The 5,000-nt window shown below is 33.7% G+C and overlaps 1 protein-coding gene across 14 annotated transcripts in view; it reads left to right on the forward strand.

Annotated features, from left to right (window-relative positions):
• LOC106880009 (soluble guanylate cyclase 88E) overlaps positions 1 to 5,000 on the forward strand; it is a 298,134-nt gene that overhangs the window by 44,869 nt on the left and 248,265 nt on the right. The gene's annotated exons all lie outside the window — the stretch shown is intronic.

Below are 5,000 nucleotides of genomic sequence, written 5' to 3' on the forward strand. Positions count from 1 at the left end.
CATTTTATTACATTTAAATTTCTGTCTTACAATCTGAAGAGGAAACTTGAAAAAATTAACTAAATTAACATAGAATAATGATTTCATATTTTTTTATAATTAAGATCTAAACTGTTAATATATGAATGCGAAAGAAATAGTTGAATAACTGTAAACCTACTTTTGGGCCACCCTGTGTTCGTATCGATGACCATGTATATATATATATATATATATATATATATATATATATATATAGGAGAGTATTGTAGTTCACTTGAAGCATTGTGTATTGTTTGTAAAGAATAAAAAGTTTTGACTGGTACAACAATGCACTATAATACAAAAAATGGACTATATACCTGTTGTAATTTAGTTATCTATCTATCTATATATATAATATAATATAGGATAAAATCTTTATAAGAATTTATCAAGTAGTCAGCGTGAAAAAAACCTCATAAGGAAAAAAAAAACCATCGTTTTTTTCCATAAATATATATAATTTATATAAGGGCATTACTATATAGTAATGCCCTTATATAAATTATATATATATATATATATATATTTTAATTCATAAATATGAATACGTTCACACGAATACTTACGTTTCTTTGCATTCACCAAATTATATACGTTACCTGTGTATATATAGTGGGGGGGCGTGTGTATATATCTCTTCGTGAATGTGTGCATTTTATCTCTCTTTATCTATCTATCTATCTATTTATCTATTTATCTATCTATCTATCTATCTATCTATCTATCTATCTATCTATCTATCTATCTATCTCTATGTGTATATTTATTTATTTATTTGTGTGCGTACGTTTGTATGCGTGTATAAATTTGTGGGAATATTTACTTGTGTCCATGTGTCTGTATAACTGTTTCATTTACATTTTTTAAGGATTGTTATAAAATATTTGTTGACAGATTTGTTCTCCAGCTTTCTCGACTTGTGTTTCTTATTTCGGTCATTGATATTTTGGAAGCTGGTGATATCATTATTGTGTCGTTGCTGTAGATGTTTTTGTTTGTTGTTACTTTCGTTGACATGATTGCTGTTCTTGTTCATGCCTTAAATTCTTTTCCTTTTACGTCAAAGCATTAAATATATACCTAAGCTACTACGAAAACCTATACTGTTGATCATTTGTGAAGTATCGAATAACTAAATATCGTAACAAAGTACGAATAAATAATCCCATCTCTTTCTCTCCTCACCTCTGTCTCTCATTCTCTCTCTCTCTCTCTCTTAGCCAGTTTCATTTTGAATTGAGTTGATATGGCTGAGTATACTATGTGAATCTATAATCCACAACAATTCTTTCTAATTTTGGAACAAAGCCTGCAATTTTGAGGGGAGGGGAAAGTCATTTGCACCGAATCCAGTGCTCAACTGGTACTTATTTTATCTAACTCTGATGCATAAAAAACAAAGTCAATCGAGGTCAAATTTGAACCCAAAGCCTAAAACGATCAAAGAAGTTCTGCTTAACATTTTGTCTGATACGTTAACGATTTTGCCAGCTTGCTGTCTTCTTATAATGTAGAATAGACAGGTATACTTAATAAGGCTTCCAGGTTGTTCCTTCGTACTCGGTTTGCGATTCTGGGTACAAATCAAAACTTTAGTGTACTGTTACAAATGATGGCGATATGTTCTGCCTACTCAGTTTTGTGTTCGAAATTTCAAGCTTTTTCTTTTGTTAGACTACACAGCGTTCACAAAGTATTCTCTCCATACTTTTTATGCAACTGAAAAACAAGTTCTTTGTACTTTCTTAGTTTCTCCTTATGTTTCCCGTCAGGTCATGCCTTATCACTACATTCCATCTGTTTATTTGGTGCTTCTACAAACGATTTGGAAATCTTAATAAAAGAAGCTCCTTCTTCTTCTTCTTCTTCTTCTTCTTCTTCTTCTTCTTCTTCTTCTTCTTCTTCTTCTTTTTCTTCTTCTTCTTCTTCTTCTTCTTCTTCTTCTTCTTCTTCTTCTTCTTTTTCTTCTTCTTCTTCTTCTTCTTCTTCTTCATCTTCTTCTACCTCCTCATCATCCCTTCTTCTTCTTCTTCTTCTTCTTCTTCTTCTTCTTCTTCTTCTTCTTCTTCACCATTCTTCTTCTTCTTCTTCTTCTTCTTCTTCTTCTTCTTCTTCTTCTTCTTCACCATTCTTCTTCTTCTTCTTCTTCTTCTTCTTCTTCTTCTTCTTCTTCTTCTTCTTCTCCTCCTCCTCCTCCTGCTCTTCTTTCTCCTCTTCTACCTCCTCATCATCCCTTCTTTTTCTTCTTCTTCTTCTTCTTCTTCTTCTTCTTCTTCACCATTCTTCTTCTTCTTCTTCTTCTTCTTCTTCTTCTTCTCCTCCTCCTGCTCTTCCTTCCCCTCTCCATCCTCTTCCTTCCCTCCCTCCCCATACTCTTCCTTCTCTTCTCTTCTTTCTCTTCTCTTCTTTCTCTTCTCTTCCTTCAATGATTTCCTTCCACTCCATCACTTTTTATATCTCAACTGGAATCATGGATGTCTATACGAGAATTCTATTGAATTGTGTGCATGCGTGCGTGCGCGCGCGTCTTTGTGGGCGTATGTGTGTGTGTAAATGTGTGGAAATTCAAAAACCTACTTTTCTTAGACATAAGCCTCTCTATCTTAGGACACCTACCAGGTCAAAAAAAAAAAAAACTACTTCAGTTTATTTCTTATTTTGCACATGCTATGCAATCGCGTTACCTGTGTATGTATGGGGGAGGGCGTGCATGTGTATGTATCTCTTCGTATTTTACTCCTATTTTACTCCTACGGGGAAAATAATTACCTTCTGTTTCTATTTCATGTCCTGTCACTTCTAATATATTTTCCATCTGAAATTGTTTTCTCTTTTGCTCTTAGTTTTATGGTGAGGTTAGCGAATCCTCAAGTGTCGTAAGCACGACGAAACTGGTTGGGTTGATTTTCATTACGAACTGCCAAAGCCTCTTAAAACCGTGCATAAACCAGAAGTTTAACCTTTTAACTATATCTGCCCCAAATATTCTACCTGTTTTATATTCAAACTGGCTAGGTCTGGCCTCTCACATCTACCCTACAATGTCGTTCTAAAAAATGAAATATCACATCATTCAGATTTCGAAGCTGCAAGATAATGCTTAATATATTCAAAGAAATGTGAATAAATAAGCTTTACATTTGACTGAGTAATCTGAATGCTAAATATATATTTATTAAACATATGGCTGAGTTGTCAAGAAGCTTGCTTTCCAACCACGTGGTTTCAGGTTCGGTCCTATTGTACGGCACTATAGACCTGGGCCAATCAATGCCTTGTGAGTGGATTTGGTAAACGGAAACCGCATGGAAGCCAGTCATGTGTGCGTGTGTGTGTTTCCCATCCTACTCCCAATGCTTGACAACCGGTGGTGGTTTGTTTACGTACCCTTAGCGGTTCGGCAAAAGCGACCAATAAAGTAAGTACTAAACTTTAAAAGAACATATTCTGAGGTTGATTTGTTCGTCTGAAGCCCTTGAAGGACTTGACCCAGCATAAGCGCATTATGATCGCTGTAAAAGAAAAAAAAATCTGGAACAAGAAACAGATGAAAGTATTTCAAATAAAAAATCTGCTATTAATCTTTACAAAACACTTTGTAAACTAAAACGAAAATTTTGAATTTCCATCTGAGGATCTTGACAATACGTAGATTCCTAATTGGACTGTGTCACCATTAAATCCCATCAAGTACTCCAGCATGACCGCAGTCCAATACTGAAACAAGAAAAAGGATATAAGAACAAAGAAGATTCGGGTACGACTCCGGGTACATAATTATCCATGCTTCAGTTAAGCTGTTCATTGCTTTATGGTTTAAAAAATTATCAATCACTATATTCAGTACAAGTTATTTTTATATCGTGCATGCTTTTTTAGTTTCGTATATTTACAATTCTTATTTCATATTTTACGCACAATTCATTTCAATGGAACATCATTCATTTCAATGGAACTTTGTTCGTTTCGAATTTCTTTCTCTGATGCAGTCTGATGAATTTACACTTTGACATTACCATCTAAATGCCAAATGCTCCCACCATTAATAACTTACTTGGATTTTCTTTGTTAAATACGACCTTCCATTACATTCACGTCTGCAAAGCAGGAAAAAATTATTGTAGGATCCTCTCAATAATTCTTTCTATAACTCGCTATTGTTTTGCTAAACAGAATCACCAAACTCTATTAATGCTAGGATAATTCTTCAATATACCGAAAAATTAGAATATTCGTTAAGATATCTTCAAATGATTCTAGTTTAACTAAATTTATAACTTTGATTTTCATATGCGGCTCTGATTTCTTCAGAAAGCCTTACATATATAGTTTTGAATATATTTTCCTCTCTTTTTTATCAGTTTTGTTCTTTTAGCTTTCAGTAGGTTTATAATAATAGGAATCCTTACCATAACTTGCCTGTATTTTGAGAGCATCTCAGACTTTATTATCTAATGTATTTTCTTTGTTTTTCTTTGAAAGATATTCGGGAGAGATTTGAAGTGGATTTATTTGCCATTTCTAGCAGCTCGAACGACCACACAGAGGTTCCTTCAGATAAGGTTTAAAGGATTTCCTTTAGACACTAAGATATTGCTTGCTAAGTACTTTCATCCGTTTTCCTTTTCATATGGAAGTTTTGCGAACTTTATAGCGCCACAAGACACATATTTGTCACGGTTAGTGATACCATTCGTTTCTTTTAGCTTACAGGCATCGCTTTTTTTTTTGCGGAGGAGCGGAGTAAGATGTTCACTGAATAACTGAAAAGTTTTTGCAATACTTCTGTTTTCAGAGAATTCCATTTCGCAACAGCTATATTCTTCACATAGCATTGTATTTGCAACAACTCGTTACAGTAAACTAAAGATGATGCCTAAAATAATTATCTTGCAATTACTAAAATAATTGTCTTATACTATGAAATTGGCATCCAGTTGTTTACAGAATCTCAAAATGCATATTGGATGATGTAG

Source organism: Octopus bimaculoides, chromosome 11 (genome assembly GCF_046866305.1).
Source record: "Octopus bimaculoides isolate indiv1 chromosome 11, ASM4686630v1, whole genome shotgun sequence".
Lineage (NCBI taxonomy): Eukaryota > Metazoa > Mollusca > Cephalopoda > Octopoda > Octopodidae > Octopus > Octopus bimaculoides.